Here is an 18627-nt window from a genome sequence, read left to right as displayed (position 1 = left end):
CAAGACGGTGCCGATGACGCCAGTGAGAAACAAGGCTTCGACATTGACACTTTGCGTCCGCACAGACATTCTTCGAGCAGCGCAACAGCGTCGCTCAACTCAATGCAATTAGCAAAAGTTTGCAGGAATCGAGTTTCTACACCACTATGTAACATCTGTCATTGACGAGATTTCTGTGTTTTAATTACACCTTGCTCTGTAGGACGTTTCTATTCGGTCGTTTCATTTCTCCGGATGCCCCGGTATCCTGACGATTTCGCCAGGAACGGCACCGTCCGGATAAACGGGGGTCGACTGTATTTGCAATCTGGACTCCGAAATTTGCCAAGTAATGGTCACGTTTTTACCCCACCAATATGAAGAGCGTGCCGATTTCACTCAAGTTCATGATAATTGACAGTGATATTCATGAGCTATCCCATTGGAAAAAATAGCCGAAGATCATACTTTTCGTATCACTGAACCATAACGCGCGACGACTTTTTGAGCGCAATCGCTCTCAGTACGACGAAATGAGGTTCGAAACCCAGCCTGAAATTGGGAGACGGAAAGTGCGATCCCAGCGAAAGTCGGACGCGATAAGCCATACATGTGTTATCTCTTTCCACGTTGCAGGTGTGGGCTGGGTTTCCAACCTCCTTTCGTCGAACTGACAAGGATTGCGCTGAAAATTTTGTCGCGCGCTACCTCCGTAGAGCATGATGCTCGGCTATTTTTTCCGATGGGATAGCCGGGATAGATGGGATAGATGGGATAAATTAGACACGCTCTTCACATTGGTGGGGTAAAAAAGTGACATTTACTTGGCAAATTTCCGACTTCAGTTCGCAAAAACTTACATAATTAAACTTAGGTTACACGACATTCACATCAGGAGGTGACAGAAACGTAGTAAGAACAAATGCCGTTGACCGCATGATTCTAGGTGGTGTAGTTTTTTTTATTATAATTCAATGACACGTTTTCTGGGACACCCTGTATATAAAAAGTTGTGTTTCAAAAGCACGGAACGACATCGATTGTATCTGTCCAGAGCACACTATTCTTCTTTTTCTGACAGCCTTTAGCTCTCTGTTACAGCTTTTCGCGATTTTATAACGCCAGGGTTTGACCAACAAGCTCAGAGGATTGCTCTGTGCTTTTCGTCGAAGACAGTAGCGGTGTTGGAGGTTATGGGGCAGTATTGCCTCGTATAAGGTTATGTCGTCCTTGCGTAATGCATTACATTGGTTAAAAAGGTCGATCTCCGATGCGATTATCTCTGTTGGAAGAACCGTCGCTGTCTCTTCGTGCTCTGCTGTCGAGCCTTGTCTTCGTTTCTTTCTTTTCGTTTTTTTTTTTTTTTTTTGTTAGCGCGATATCTTCTTAGCGTCATACAGGGTCGACAGCCGTGTAGAAGAAAAAGAAATCTTAATGGGAGCGACTGCGAGTGTCTGGATTGTACCGGGATCGCAAGGTGGCCCGGTAGAGGTACCGCATTTCGATGCGTTTGGTGGACACACCTATGGTGAAGTCTTTTTTTGTTTGTTTTCCTTTGTCGTTTCAACTCCTCTTGGAAGTCTGGGAAACTTATATACAGTACCTTAATAAAAAGAGTCGTGCATCTGAGTGCGAGCCGGAGAGGTGCATCTTGAAGTTCTACAAGAGGGGGCACCGTGTGGGGACGCCATATTGGCTCCGTTAAGTTCGTCTGCTATGTTAATGACGGATCCCGTCTGTAGACGTTCGTTCTTTCTTTATTTGACCACGCTTTTGCGTCTTCCTTGATTTCTTGACGACAATGAATCAACGCCCTCTAAACAAAATCGCACGTGTTGTTATACGGTCAACGCGCTGCAATTCGCGATGGGAAATAAGTGGGCCGCAGCATACGGTCGTTTTGCCTGGGCGTAAAAAAAACGCACTCCTAAAAATGAACTTCACCGCAAAGCACGCTATTAGCAAACCACGATCTCGAACGTCATCGGTCTCGGAGTTGCCACTCCGGGGTTGGAATGATTCCGGAATCATTCCAGATTTATCAGAGCCCGGAATGGATTTGGAATGGAACGGCGGAAACTGTCCTGGGAATGGAATGGGAATGGAATTAAGCATTTTTTCGCAGCCGGAATGGAATTGGAATGTAATGGTCAGGGTGCCACACGGTAAAGGGCGATGGTTGGTTTGGTTTTAAGTTTAAAAAATAAAATGGAGATTTTGGCTTCACTAGTGTGAAGCCCGCAACCCCACATCATTTGCACCAGTTGCTTTAGTGGAAAACTCCTGTAACGATGATGCCAATGAAGAGGAGGAGGAGGAGAGGATGAGGGGCGAAATAACCTTGTCTTTGTGCTTTTTCCGTGCTGGGTAATGTCAATCTCCTCTATAGCACTGCTGGGCTAGCTAGTACGGTTACAGGTCCTAATTCTTTTATTGGTGGAATTATAGGAATGGAATGGGTTGCTAAGCCATTCCTGGAGTGGGAATTGACCGTACCTTTTCATTCCGAGGAATTGAAAAGAATTCAATTATCACAAATCTTCATTCCTCGGGATGGAATTGCAATGGCATGGGTGATGCCATTCCGCAACCCTGGTCTCTACCCTAATTTGTTGAAAACGGGAGGCGTACGCCTCTTTTTGCACCTTTTATGCAGTACATAATTGGTACAAAAAAGGCGTACGCCTCCTGTTTTCAACAAATCTTGGGCGAGAACGATGTCGTTCGGGATAAATAGTTGACTAGGAGCATCCTATGCGGTGACGTTCGTTTTTAAGAGTGCGCAGCACCATCGGAGTGTCAACAAAATGCCGCCGAGTTGCTGATTTTATCCAATGGGAGAGCGGCGCTCTCAATGTTGCCAGACGGTTGTCGGCATCACAATCCTTGTGTCTGTCATTAACATAGCAGACGAACTTAACGGAGCCCATATGGCGTCCCCGCACTGCGCCCCCTGGAGAAGAAATTGCAGTTGTGCATCAGTGTCAGTACTCTGAAGCCATTCAGTGACTCTAGGTTCAACGGAGTGATTCCATCTCGACTCAGGCAAGGTGGTCCGGGCACCCCCAGTAATTTTTATTAAAAATATATATGTTGTAGCATGGCTAACATTAAAAAGGGAACAACAAGTGTTTTTTCTCTAGTTTTCGTAGTTCCTGAGAAAAAAAAATCCGGAAGAATATGGCAGGTCCGGGGCACTTTCAAGCATAGCGATTTCGGCGTGCAATATCTGTCCAACGAACGCGTTCAGGGCTTTGAATTTTTTTCCACGCACTGTGAGCTATGTTGGCTTCTAGTACTTGGGTTCGGTTCCGGCGGGGATTTTATTATTTTGCAGCTAAAAATACACAAAGTTGGTGGCGGCGACGAAAATTACTCATATTCTTGCGGCTATTGCGGCGCTTGTGTACATGCAGTGAAATGAGAAAGGCATCTCCATGTAGCGGAGGCTGAGCTTTATAATTTGGCATCAAATCTAGGGGGGGTCTAGGCCAGGTTGCTGTCATGCATGGAGGCGTCTACAACACGTGACATTTGAAACAATGCGGTTTTTGAGCGTTCATATCTAAAAAAAAACACCTCGAAAATTCTTCAAGTTTCGTAGGCACGTCCTCCCGTATATGATATTTCAGTGCACAGAAACTCAAAGATTTTTTCTTTGCACAATAAAAGTTAGAGCGCGCTAAAGTTTCAGTGTCGGACTGTGGTGCTTGTAATGACCATGGAAGCGCTGCGACAAGTTCACTGGTCGATTTTCGAGTATTTCTTGTGACGGCGGACCGTGGTACCTGTAGTCTACCCAAGGAGACGTCCTTCAGTTAGCATAGAAGCATAGACAACAAATTCTGTGTCCGTCGGCGAGTACTTTGCCATGACAGGAGCAGCCGCCGCTGCTAATGAACAGCGAGGATAGTAACAGGATTAGCGCCACCCGCACTGGAGCCGTATCCGGCTTCAGGTACAAAACCCAAGTTAGTTTGGAGTTGTGGCGGCTCGCCAGTGCGACGATAATGATGGCCATCTTCATCCCGTGCATGCTCGCGCTCACACCACGCATTCACCTCCCATCGGATTAAAAAAGCACTTTGGCTCGCAACCTCTCTCTGCCTGGTCGCTTTCTCTAGGCCTCTACATTTTGGTGACCCGAACATCTACCAGCAATCATGCCTAACCAAGGAGACACGCCGTCCAAGCCGCCACAGAGTCATTGCGAGAGTGAGTGGTTCCTCTAGCTGTTGCTAGCAGTGATTTCGTTTATAACAGATGTGTTTTGACCCTGTTTCGACTCGCCGTCGCTTTGCCGTCTGTATCTTCGCCATGAACATGAAATTAAGGAAAGCCAGTGTCTGCTGCGCGAACTACATGAACAGGCACAGACAGAAGATACATTTTCAAAGAACTTTGCCCGTGCGCTGGATGATGCGTTGATGACAAGCGTTCTGATGCCTGAACAGTATTGTAACGTGCGCGAGTCTGATTATCTTTGCCACAACTGCTAATGTAATCAATCAAATGTAAATAAATAGTGACTCATCTTTACCGGCATGGTCTCGAGTGCTGGATGTAAACATCGAATTTTCATGCACGTATCGGGCCCCCCAAGCAGTGACACATACACTCAATCTACATTTCTCTATAGTGTCCTTGTGAAACCGTCGTGCTGCTTTCGACGTCCTGGGGGAATATTCGACTCCTTGGGTTCTCAAATAGCAGCACGAATAGCACGGGCGGCTGTCACAAGAAAAACGTGTATATCGACCAGTTAACTTCTCGCAGCGCTTCCATGGTTATTACACGCATCACAGTCGGACACTGACACTTTGGGACGCTCTAACTTTTATTGTGCAAGGAAAAAAACTTCAACTTTCTGTGCACTCAAACGTCATGTATGGAAGCATGTGCCTACGAAGTTTGAAGCATTTTCGAGATGTTTTTTTTTAGATATGAGCGCTCAAAAACCGAATTTTTTCAAATGTCACGTGTTACAGATGCCTCCATGCGTGACACCAACCTGGCCTAGACTCCTTACTTTGATATCAAATTATGGAGCTCAATCTCCGCTACATGGAGATGCCTTTATCGTTTCCCTGGCATGTACACAGGTGCCGCAATAGCCGCAAGAATATGAGCGATTTTCGTCGTCACCACCAACTTTGCGAATTTTTAGCTGCAAAATAACAAAATCTCCGCTCGAACCGAACCCAAGCACTATAAGCCAACATAGCTGACAGTGCGTGAAAAAAAATTCAAAGCTGTGAACGCGATCGTTGGACAGATATTGAACGCCAAAATCGCTATGCGTGACAGTGCCCCGGACCTGCCATATTCTTCCGGATTTTTTTTCTCAGGAGCTACCTGAGACTAAAGAAAAAATACTTGCTGTCCCATTCTCAGTCTCAGTCAGGCTATAACATATATTTTTTCGATAAAAATCACTCATGGTGTCCGGACCACCTTGCCTGAGTTGAGATGGAATCGCCCAACGATTGATTTATTCAAAACACGGTTTCTTGTTTCTCACTCTGCTGTAGGACACTGGCAAAGGAGTAATTTTCGCGGGCAATAAAGTTCCTAGTATTGTTCGCGATCGTGGTATTTCCTGTGAGATTAATGTCCCGCGAAACATCGGTAACGGTCACTGAAAAGTCTGGTCATTTAAATATGCAACGACATGTTCCCATGTCGTTGTGGCATTGTAATTAAGACCGAGAGACACGGACACAGAAGACGACACACGTAGGTTCTCAGTGTAAGTTCTCAGGTAGGTTTTCAGCTGAGAACCTACGTGTGTCGTCTTCTGTGTCCGTGTCTCTCGGTCCTCTTCATGGATCTATACCAGCTAGCCTGAACCCTTTCCCTTGTTTCTTTGGATGCATTTGTTTCCCCTAATGGTGTAGACACAGGTTCGTGGCATTTTCTTCTTTTCCGCAACCGGATACAAAACGTGAGACATATCACGAAAACCAGCAACGTTAACAGGAAGGAACCTGCTAGAAAAATGAATATACGAGGGCATAGTCACAAATAAAAAAAAGTTCAGGGTACTGTCTCGGGCAAAAGTATATCCAATCTCTGTCCTCATTAAAAACCTTCGCGTAGGCGAGCAGAAAAACAAAAATGTTCAAACCTATCAAAGTTAAAGGCCAAGGCTAAAATTCGGTGCCCAGTGATTGCTGTGCCAAGAGACAGAAACGATCAAGAATAAACTCACAAATATATATTCCATATGAAAGAGAGAGAAAAAAAATGGTACTATCTAAAACAAGTCACCTAAGCAGATGCATATCTAAGCCACCGATATGAGCTGAAGGCCGTTCACTTGGGAGCGGCTCCAGTTTAGAGGTTTAGCAAAAAAGGCACGGAAGAGACCCTCGTTCTGGAAGACGACGCAGGAGGGCAAGCTGAAGGAACTTGTTACCGGAAAAAAATGTGCGCACTTGGCACTTTTCCGAGCTTTCACTCTCGGCTCACTTTTATTCTTTATTTCCCTGCTTTCTATTAGTATTCTTTGTATTCTTGATCGGTTTCAATTGCGCGATTGCTGAAGATCTCTGTAGAGCGCTACCTCAATTGTCACAATCCAACAGAAGACCCATACTCTTAAAAATGAGGGGGGTGGGGGAATGTCGAAGTAGCTTGCCGTTGTTCGCCGCGCACGAATGGGTATCGTCATGGCTATAGTAAAAAAAAGAAAAAGAAAAAAAAAGTGACAAGAGAGTTGATGAGTTGAAAGTGGGGCATAGGCAAGACAACGCACGAGGTTGCGAGTTTTGGTAATTCGTTCTGCATAAGAACCTTCGGGGAAGCGGACGTCCTTCCCTATGCCAGGGCAGAAATGTGAAAGGTCATCGCGTAGCACGCTCCTAGCTAATCATCATCTCGAATGATATCGTTATCTGCCCTGATTTCTTGAAAACTTTTGTGACATTTATGCTGGTCATATTGGTCCCAGAAAGGCGTACGCTTCCCGTCCAAGTCCATCAGCTTGTTACCCTCTCATACGAAAACTCCTTCGTCAACTGTATATATGTTCCTGTACCATGTTCATATTTTTGTAACCTGAAGAAGTGCAGTCTCGCGCACGAAAGTCTTGTTACCATGTGTAAATAAATAAGTTGCTCCTACCGTTTAATGTCACTCTTTGATATACTCATCACCGGCAACTTGACATCGCCTATTTTTCTGTCGTCGTATCATCTCGAAAATAATGAGCAAGTTTTCTTTATATTTTTATCTTTTTCGAAACCAACCACCAACAGCGCACGACGGAGACTGCGGCGGTAGATGGCACTAGCTGTTGCGTTACCCCCGATAGTATTGGCATTCCATTATCTTGCGTCACGTGACCACTAGCGCTCCTAGCAACATGGTCGATAATGTTATGTGTTGTTCCGTCAGCGTGCGTTCATCGAATTTCTCGTTACAGGAATTTAACACTGTAATGCTGCAGAAATTTACCAGAAAATTCGGCGTGCTTATGGAAGTGTGTGCATGCGTGCTCGCAGTGTTCGGTTGTGGATGATCCACTTCCAATGTGGGGGGAACACGAGCAACGAAAGTGAGCCTCGCAGTGGTCGCCCTCGGACAGCTCCAACGGAGCACAACAAAGCGAAAGGGGATGCTATTGTTCAAGAATACAAGCGTGTGAATGTGGGGACACACACATGCACACAAATGGGATGATGATGTGGTGGGTCATGCACCGCCGTTAATGGCGGTACACTGCCCCATTGCGCTTGTGGAACGGATCAGAAAGTGAGAGGTGACGTTTTAGAGTTCGTCCATAAGTCGAGTGCTGGAGAGGAACTCAGCAACAACTCGTAGACCTTGCATCTGATGTGAGAGGTCCGACCAAGGCCCAATAGTTTTGGCCAAGTCGAACTGGCGTTGATCGACAAGTTGCACAACAGTTTCCATGAGGGCGCGCTCGCGATCGAACTGTCCGCAGACCAGGAGGATGTGATGGAGGTCACCGCACACCTCACACATGGAACACAGGCTGGATGCGCCGACACCGAGGTGGTGTTTGAAGGCCGGTGTAAAAGCCACATTAACTTTTATGCGGTGGAATACTGGGGTAAAGGAACGTGGCATTCGGCGGGGGAGAGTAAGGAACAACATGGGGTCAACGGAGTAAAGCAGAGAGTGGGTGGTGATGTCATGTTGCCATTGAGAGTGAATCTTCACTCTCAGAAATGAACTTCACCACATAACACGCTCCTGGGCAACCATCATCCCGAATGACAACGTTCTCGCCCCTGATTTGTTGGAAACGGGAAGCGGAGCCTATTCTGTGTCGTGCATAATGACACAAAATAGGCTCCGCCTTCCGTTTTCAACAAATCTAGGGTGAGAACGTTGTCATTGAGGATGATGGTTTTCTAGGAGCCTGCTATATGTGGTGAAGTTTATTCTTAAGCGTGTTAGGGTCAGTGAGGCTTGAGGTGAGGTAACGGCGATCCCCCCGAGTCAAGATGATGGGAACACACTGGGTGTACTGATGGGCGCCTGCGGCTGTGCGATCTGCGTGCTCGTTTCCACTGATGTCCACATGACCCGGGATCCACCGGAAGACATCATAGCCGGAACACTTGAAATAGGGCACAGTGCAGAGCAGGAGATGATTGAAAGCTTATGCTACAGGGTGCGAAGTTCTTTCACACCCACTTTACTGCCCGGCTCTGGGACCCTCCCACAGTACACTCTTAAAAGACTTAAAAATGAACTTCACCATATACCACGCTCCTAGTCAACCATCATCACGAATGACAACGTTCTTTCCCCCGTTTTCATCAAATCGAGGTAGGCCACGTTGACGGAATGATGGTTCGATAGGAGTGTGCTCTGCGGTGAAGCTCTGTTTTTGGAGTGTACACTCTTAAAAATGAACTTCACCACATAGCACCCTCCTAGCCAACCATGATCCCGAATGAAAACAATCTCGCCTCTGATTTGTTGAAAACGGGATGCGGGGGCCTATTTTGTACCATTATGTACGGCATAATGTTACAAAATAGGCTCCGTCTCCCGTTTTCAACAAATCAGAGGCGAGAATGTTGTCATTCGGGATGATGGTTGGCTAAGAGCGTGCTATGTGGTGAATAATTCGTTCAAAAACTCGCAACCTCGTGAGTTTTCTTCAAGAAACGGACCTCGCGGAAAGACCACTCTATGCGCCACTCATCTACAGTGCACCTTCACCCCATCAGTAGCGTTCACCGTGCCTATGCCTCACTTTGAACTCATCAACTCTCTACCCCCTCCCCTATTTTTTTATTATTATTATTTTTTTTTTTTTTGCTATAGTCGTGACGATGCCCACTGGTGTGCGGCCAACAACGACAAGATACTTCGACGCCCCATCGCGTTTAAGAGTGCACCATCTTGTCGGATTTGTGAAAGATCAGCTGCGCGGACAACATTACGAGGCGACGGTGGCAATACAAAAAGCATCGGCTTTGGCTGACCTCACCCAACCCATATGAAGAAGAAGAAGGAGTGCACTAATGTCTTCGGATAGCTGGAACGGATTTCCACCGCAGGGAAATTTTGGAGCTTTCAGAGCTCTGGGACAAATGTGTACGGATATGTGCCTGGCTATACACTCTTAAAAATGAACTTCACCGCATAGCACGTTCTGCGCCAACCATTTCCGCGAATGATATCGTTATCTGCTCTGATTTGTTGAAAACGGGAGGCGTACGCCTTTTCTGTGACAATTATGAACAGCATAAGTGTCACAAAAAAGGCGTACGCCTCCCGTTTTCAACAAATCAGGGTAGATAACGTTATCATTCGTGGCAATGGTTGGCTAGGAGCGTGCTATGCGGTGAAGTTCATTTTTAAGAGTGTACGCAGGAAAATATAGGAAAGACTGTTGATTAAACTGCACTCTTAAAAATGAACTTCACCGCATAGCATGCTCCTAGCCAACCATCATCTCGAATGATATCGCTATCTGACCTGATTTGTTGAAAACAGGAGGCGTACGCCATTTTTGTGACACTTATGCTGTTCATAATTGTCACAGAAAAGGCGTACGCCCCCCGTTTTCAACAAATCAGGGCAGATAACGATATCACTCGAGACGATGGTTGGCTAGGAGCGTGCTATGCGGTGAAGTTCATTTTTAAGAGTGTGGTGGCATTTTGTTTGTCACTAACAAAGCGCGATGTTCTACAAAACAAGTTATTCCTTGCTTTCGGCAACAACTTCGCACATTACGAGTCAGTAGCATAGGTAGAAAAGTACATCGGGAGGAGCTGTATCCTAATCTTAGTTACACGTGCAAGGAGAATTTCTACACGTTTCTCTTTCCCAAGTGCTCTACTAAATGTACAAGTTTGGGGGCGGGGTGCCCGAAACGCCCCCCTCCGCCCCTGGTCGCGCCACTGCTAATAGCTTCTTGAAAGCAGCAGCAACTTCAGGTCGGAAACCACCCATATTTCGGACTGAGACTAAAGAGTTTTAGTGAGTCGTTCTTGCCCGAACGAAACTGACTTAGAATGAGAGAAATGATTTTCTGAGGCTGGAACAACATAGAAAGGACAAACACATACAAAGCCTCAAATGCCTCTAGAAGATGTGGGTTCGACAGCTACAGCTGGCTAACGTTTTCAGTGACTTCCATCTTTCATCGAGACTGACTGACTCCACCCACACGAAGCGTAACGGATAAGCGAGTTGAAGTGACTCACACCGTGAATCGTATGAATCGTTGCTTACGAAACCTTGTTCAGGTGACGCCATGTGTTGCTATGCTCGAAAATTTCTCTCTACATCTGGAGCTTTAGTGCTGCCGCCTAGCAGGAAGAATTGGGGACTACATTACGGACTGGAAAATGCAATAGTTCCTTGTACATACTTGCTCAAGTTTTCCGTGTCCTGCTTTTCGAAGACCTTTGCTAGGTAATCGGTACCTTCAAGCACGGGCGTTATGGGCACCGCCTGTCAACCACGTTTTGCTATTTTGCGGTATCGCGGTAGGGGTTGCTGCCGACAACTTGCGGCGGAAGATTTAAGTCATCCACGACAGTAATAATATTCTTCTTATGAGAAGCAGCGGCTGCACTCTCACTGTGATGAACTAGAGACCACTGCTTATCGCCGGCGTCTTGTTAGCCGATGTGAATAGGTCGCGCTCGTCGAATACTACGAAACGACTGAGAACGATTGGGAGCGATTCACGCACCCATTCGTAAAGCACATGCGTGGGTTCGAGTATGTCTTTTCGTTCGGACGAAACAGACGCCCTCGAACTCTGAAGTGAGAAGAGCGTCTGTTCCAAATATGTGCTGATCTCGACATTAGGCTTTCCCTTATTCCGTCCATCGTAACGGGATGGCTGGATTTTCCACTTTTCGACATTTCATTAATAGTCTTTTTATTTTTATTTTTATATTTTTTTCTCGTGGACTGAGGCACGATGATAAATCGACTTTAATAAAACGTTGCAAATCAGGGTTGGGGAAATTCCCGCCGGTTTCCCGCCAGTGCGACCAGCTGTTCCAGTACGCTTGGTGAGTGAGAGCACTGAGTGAGTTAAAATATTACTTGAATCTTTTCAATGTTAAAAGATTACTCCAGCCCGCATGTCCTTGAGCCTGGTTCGCCAGGGCACACAGCGCCGATTGTCGGTACTGCTTTTGCCAACTTCCCAATGCCTTCTCAACACTGAAAGGTCTAGTTTGTCATGAGCGTTCTTCGAGGTTTGCCGACAAGAGTCGGAGGGTTGGCAGGTGACCAGCACGTGCTGCGTGCCCTCCAAGGTTCCACAGGTCGGGCAGTTCGGCGAGCCAGCAATACCTATATTATGGCGGGCCGTGGAGTCGCAGGTGGTGGATTACGAACTCCTACGATCGTTGCATCTTAGATTAGAGGCAAGAGGTGCAGTTGGTGTCGATTTAAGTGAGGACCGAATGCTGCATGACGTGGCGTAGCCACATGGTCCTAGAGAGGTGATTAGGTAATTGGGTGAGCACATAGTTTACGTCAGATTTCGTGTAAGTACATTTCATAAGTAGCTATTTTATGGTGTGCAATTCGAGCCCTGGTCCGCCTTCTCACTTCCGCTGATACCGCAGTGCCCTGGGATCCACTGAATGATGAGTTGAGGCCATTTTGTTACTGCAGAGTTGTGCGCTGCAATAACACGGTAGACGTCTTGCGCAAGGCAGGATTTCGTCGAACCTTGCAGTGCTGTGAGGCCACATTTTGTGTCAGAGAGAATAACCAATGGAATCCATGTTTTTATTGATGCTATGTACAAGGGACCCTCTTCCATGGCGTAGAGCTCTGCAGCAGCTGAAGACGTCCTGTGAGACAGACGGATCGTACGGTGCTCTCCCGAAGACGAAACAACGAACGCACATATTGACGACCCTTGTGAAGTAGACGCATTGTAAACATATGCTCCCCAATTCTGCAGTGGAACTGGCAAAACTGGTTTACTGCGGCAAAGGGAAGGGGTGTTGACCCCCATTGACCAGCGAACCAGAACGCTTGGACCCTGTAACGTCGTGGGTGACGTGGCATCATGCTTTTTCCTCCTCGTTGTACCCGGACTTGTGAGTTAAAGGGGCAGTAAACAGGTACAAAAGGTGTACATTTCTTTGTGTTATATTATTGAAACTTATGCAGTGAAAACTCCTTGCAATTACTAACGCTCAAAAACAAAAGGCGCTTGCATACGGATGAAATATGCACTGCACTCTTTCGCATTTTAGCTCCGCCCCGCGCTCTAACTTTACGTCATTTTGACGTAGCGCTTTCCTCACCAATTACGATCGAGTGTTACACGTATGATTTTATTTCAAATGCGGAATTGGACTAGATGAACGTGAATCCTCTTCTATTCAAAATCTAAAGGGTTACAGCCTCAAACTGAAAAGGGCTGCGTTTAATTTAGGTATCATACGCGCACTACGTTTTCTGGGCAGTAGCACGCAGCACACCATGAGCGCGAATGAATATCCAGTTCCGGAATCTTAGGTAGGTGCGCGATCTTCGTCGTCTTCGAATGGTTCCGACAACTGGGCTGCCGTACTTTGGTTTGAGCCACGCGGCGTCGCGTCACCAGCTCGCGTGGTACAGTGGATAGCGTGCTGCCCATGTCACGTCGTGACTGGGAGGAACCCGGGTTCGAATCGCGTCATGTCAACTGTTGACGTTTGCGCCAGCCGGATATGTTGAAGATGTCATGACGTTGAATTTCGGAACCACGGAGCGCAAAATGTCGTTTCACACAAACAAACTGAGCGCTCAGACTCACAGCTGATAACGAAGTATGTTTATTTGCTTGTAATTTGAAACGTCATGTGCGCAGCTGGGCCCCCCGATTCGACGGCAAAACGCTACGTAGCCATGTGACGTATGCGTGGTGGAGAGAGGCTCGCTGGTTACTCATCTTTGAAAGCAGTTATATGGGTCAATGAGCTGGCACGAGCCGAACGAAATGTATATTTGGGTATTATGATCTGTGTTCTTTCATGGGGTATCATTATTTCAGAAATGTTTGGTGGCCTGTTTACGGCCCCTTTAAGGGTGAACGCGCAGAGTTATGTTTATGTGTGTGTGTGTGTGTGTGTGTGTGTGTGTTTCTGTGAAACAAACCGTATATCAAACAAACCGTCATCCAAACCTTTCGTGCTATTCGGTAGATTTACAAAAAGGCTGAATCCAAGCTAAATCCACTTATCAGTCAGGCACAATTTTGATGCAGTCGACCGGCTGCATGAGAGGTATTCTTGTCGCGCTCAGTGTAATCTACAAGAATCCCCGGCTTATGACCCCAGGCGCCTGTGATATGGGGGCTTTCTTATCTAATCAAAAAGGATTCAAGTACGAAGGGTTCTCCAAGGACACGATACGCACGTGTCTTCCCCTTTGCATCGTGAACAACTCTTTGCATCAGCATGGCGTACGAGGTCGATTGACGACTGGCTAACAATAGGCGAGGGATGTCGTTCAGCCGTGACGTCGCATGACACGCTTCAAGTTAAGCTCCTCCTACTGGCCAAACTCTCTCTATGAACAGCTCTGGTGGGAGACACCCACTGTTAAACTGTGACAGTCCGTAGATAGCCAGAGACCTCACCGTAGGAGGGACCACGAATCCCTTTGTATAGTAATGTATTGCATTACTCATTGCTTCTTTATGCCTAGTAATGCATCACTAAATAATGCCATTCCTCAGCTAATGACATTACGTTGGCATTACATTTTCCCAGAAGTATCTGTGTGGTGTTTGAAGTGCGTGCTGTAAGGAGACGTGATTTGTTGACTTCGTTAGAGGTAATATTATTTATAATTCTTGAAAAATCGCTACTCACTAATGATTTCGTACCTGGGGTATTTTGATTGTCTGTGCTACAGGCACAATGTAACTAGTTGGACAGTTATTCCATTAGAAGAGCTTCCGTGCACCGATGAGTGGCCATGCGGGCGTCTGGACGGCTCCTTTCCCTTCTGAGCGCCTCCCTCTCACTCCTCCTTCGAAGACGTGACGTCACGCTGATGTCGTTGCCGCTGGAGCCTCTGCAGCCGCCCAAGCAGCGGTGATCTCTGAGATTCGTTTATTTAATATCGAAGCACTTTTCGGACGAAAAAGAAAAAAAAATCCCTGAACAGATTGTCGGCCAATGCTAGACATATAGTGGTATAGCGGTAGACATAGGCAGATAACGATATCATTCGAGATTATGGTGGGCTAGGAGCGCGCTATGCGGTGAAGTTCATTATTAAGAGTGTACAACAAAGAGTGTAAGTGTGCCTACATAGCGCTGCAGCAAGTCGGGAAGATTTTTGGGGACATTCCGTCCCGGGACGTCTCTTCCGAGGTTCCTACATAGAAATCATAAGGAGGCAGGCTAGAAGGAAAGCTGAGAAAGAGAGTAATGTGAGAAGCAAACGACATGCACGGGGGCGATACCTCCTCCCAACGTCGAAATCTCGGAATCGTCATGATCGATACCGGTGGAGTTGACCACGGTCTTTCCACGCGTGAACGCCAATCCGCTTCGGCACCCTTGTATCCAATCCAATCCAAGTCGTGCTTCCTTCCGCTGGGCTCCACGTGCCATGCCGTGTGCGAAGTGTATTTATCTATTTATTTATTTTTTGTGCTGGCATCCCGTCTGCTTGGATTCAGAAATGCTCCGATGGGGGTGAGGGCGAGAGGGGCAGTGCCTTCGCCAGATGGGGCACTGGGCGGTATGTTCCGGGAGCTAGGTTGGACAATCAAACGAGAATAAAGATAATTTTGAGATCGAAACTGCTGATGAGCTTTTCCTCCCTTTCCTTTTCTTTTTTCAGAGCGTCTAGTGGGGAGAGGGGGGGCGCTTCGCGAAATCGTGCCCCAGGCAGAAGCTTGCCTTGCGCCGGCTCTGCTTGGATTGCGACAACGAAGTGGTATTGTCAACGCCACCTAGATGCAGAACGTCTGCCCTTATAATGCCTCCTCTCCGTCCTTCGCTACGTGGACACATAAAGGCAGAAATCGTTTGCTACACCGCGATCCGCAGTTCTGCGAATTCAGGTACTCGCAAATGATTGAAGCTAACTTCGCAATTTCGATCCTGTAGACTTAATGTGCCACACGCTTTCCCGAAAATCAGTTTTGCGAAAAATGTGGGACCCTTTCGAGCGTTATTTTGTTTCCCCATATAGTACGCGGGAACGTTCACAACTCGCAGACGACAGCGGCTGCCCATGCGGCTGACGGTGGCTCCATGGCTACGACTGCTGAAAGCACGTTCGTGATTGGCCACGGCCGTTGAAAGCACGATCCTGATTGGCTGACTCTTAGTTGTCACGTCACGTCGAAGAGTAAGTCGTCGTAAGACGATAAGGCGGTAATTCGGTAGGACGAGTAGTCGAGACTGCGAGGTACCCGGGCTTGAATCCTGGTGCTGGCTGTGCTGTCTCTGGTTTTTTCTGCGCTTTCGTGAGACGCTTTCAGACATATGTAGGCACAGTTTCCTTAGAAGCCGGCCCAGGACGCACATTCCCCCAGGGCGTGAGTCGTGACGTGGCGAGGCGCTCTGTGACGCCGAGAACGGCGAGCCCTTTCACCAGCACTAGCGCCACCACCGTCGCATGCGGCACTGACAATATCGGGCTCAAGACACAACGCACTTCAGGTGTGCACGAGAAAGTAACTTCATATCCGTACTCGCACCGTACTCGCAGATGTGACACCCGCAACCGCAACCCACGGCGTCTGATGCGGGTACACCCGCAATTACCCGGAACTAGCGGCGACACTACATTTCTACTCAGAAATAAAAAGCACACGAACAAGCAAAAAGAAGCAGAACGCCTAAATGAACAAAAGAAAAGACTACACACTCTAGACACAGCACTTCACCGCATTGCACGCTGTGCGCCAACCATTGCCACGAATGATAGGTTTATCGCTCCTGATTGGAAGAGAGAGGAGTGGCCTTTTTGTGGTAATTTGGGTATATGATAATTGCCACAAAAATGGGTACGCCCTCCTCTCTCCTCGTATCAGGAGCGTTGACCCTATCATTCGTGGCTATGGTTGGCGCAAAGCGTGCTATGCGGTGAAGTTCTGTTTTTAGAGTGCGCCTTTGCACGAACGTGTGCGGTTCCGTTTGCGTGTCTGCACTCTTAAAAATGAACTTCACCGCATAGCACGCTCCTAGCAAACCATCATCTCGAATGATATCGTTATCTTCCCTGATTTGTTGAAAACGGGAGGCGTACGCCTTTTTGTGACACTTATGCTGTTCACAATTGTCACAAAAAAGGCGTACGCCCCCCGTTTTCAACAAATCAGGGAAGATAACGATATAATTCGAGATGATGGTTGGCAAGGAGCGTGCTATGCGATGAAGTTCATTTTTAAGAGTGTGGTGCCGAATTTATCAGCTAAGTAAGTGAAAGCTCAAATCACCATGCGATATTATGTGAAAAAAAGATCACTTGTTTGGGTATTTCTCTCGGTGAAACGTGAGGAAAATGTCAATATTAATGAGTAAGTCAGGGTCGCAAAAGTTTAATTTAGCAGATGCGGCTAATGCATGTTTACAAGCACCGCCCGTGAACTAGTGATGCAAAAATATCGAAATTTTCGATATCGATAAATATCAACATCGTAAAAATAACTTCCGATTAAAATATCGGCATTTACAAATCGATGAACGATATATACTATATATCCATATTTTATCGATATATCGGTACTTTTAAAAGAAACATCAATATATCGATGTTTGAACAGCCGTCACGCCATTACTTGAACAATTGAAAAAAGTTGCCCTTGTTTTATTATCTTCCATGCGCATGCTGAGGCACGCGATGAAGACGGCGACGGACAACGTGCATTACTAGGGCCAATGAGGATACATCCTCATTTATCGTGTCAGAAAGATTGGGAATAATTAGTGCAAGTATTTAGGTGAGAGCAAAGGACGTCGCCCTCTTCGGATCCGCACAAGCTTGCCTGCCTCCTTCTTTGTTCCTTGAGGAGTGGACGTTTACCGTTAAGGAGTCACACTGAGCATGAGAAACTTTCGGTTTTAACTACCATGCATGTTGCGCACTCTATGAACTCGTTCTGCACATTTCAATGCGTCATTCGTCACAAAATATATCCCCGAACGGTGTGCAAACTTTTAGAAACAAAATTTTCCCCTAACGTGCATCACATCTTTACAAGAAATATCGGCATCATCTTGCAAAACCAAATCACGAGGGAGACAGGGAAAAAGCTGTAAAGTTTGGTTAATAAACTGGTTGGACTGCTCCTTTTTTTTTTTTTTTCATATGCTGTCATGCATTTCGAATATCGATGAATATCGGTGAATATCGATGTTTTTATCGATAAGTATCTGTATTTCAAAAGTTTGGATAACATCGAATGCCTAAAATACCGATAATATCGATAGGAATATCGACATCGTTCCATCCCCACTGTTGACACATTGCGGGTATACACCTCCATTTTACACGCAACACCCAGTGACAATGAATTTCTATTCGCAAACCGCAAAAATGCCAGGTTATCTGCGGGTAACCGAGTGAGGAGGGTACTGAGTACTGAGAGCTACTGATTTCTGAATATTTTTGAGTTCATATATTCCCAATGACGTCTTAATTCTCACAGCACGTACACGGCTATCCCATTTTAGATGTTGGTCAACAACAAGTTGAAGAAACTTGTAAGACGCGAAAAAAAACAGCGCAGAAACGCGATGTGAATTAGACAAACGAAGCGCGGACTAACAACCGCTTTTGATTGGGAACCTCACAGAATCAACCTTACGAAGAACACAACAACACGGTTAAAACAGAACTTCGCCACATAGCACACTCATAGCCAACCATCATTCCGAATGATATCATTCTGTGTATTGATTTGTTGAAAATGGGAGGAGGTACCTATGTGGGACAGATTATCTTGTCCCAGATAGGCGCCTCCCCTTCTTTTGAACAAATCAGGACACAGCATGATATTATTCATGATATTCGGAACGGTATTTTTCATTCATTCTGGTTCACATTGACCGTATTTATTCGCGTATTTTGCGCCATCGCATAATTTGCGCACCCCTAGCTTAGCATTAAAAATGATAAAAAAACAAAAATCGCGTAACTGGCGTTTTCGCGCGCGGATATCTGGCA

This window comes from Ornithodoros turicata, chromosome 1 (assembly GCF_037126465.1).
Source record: "Ornithodoros turicata isolate Travis chromosome 1, ASM3712646v1, whole genome shotgun sequence".
Lineage (NCBI taxonomy): Eukaryota > Metazoa > Arthropoda > Arachnida > Ixodida > Argasidae > Ornithodoros > Ornithodoros turicata.
This window is presented reverse-complemented; position numbering follows the sequence as displayed.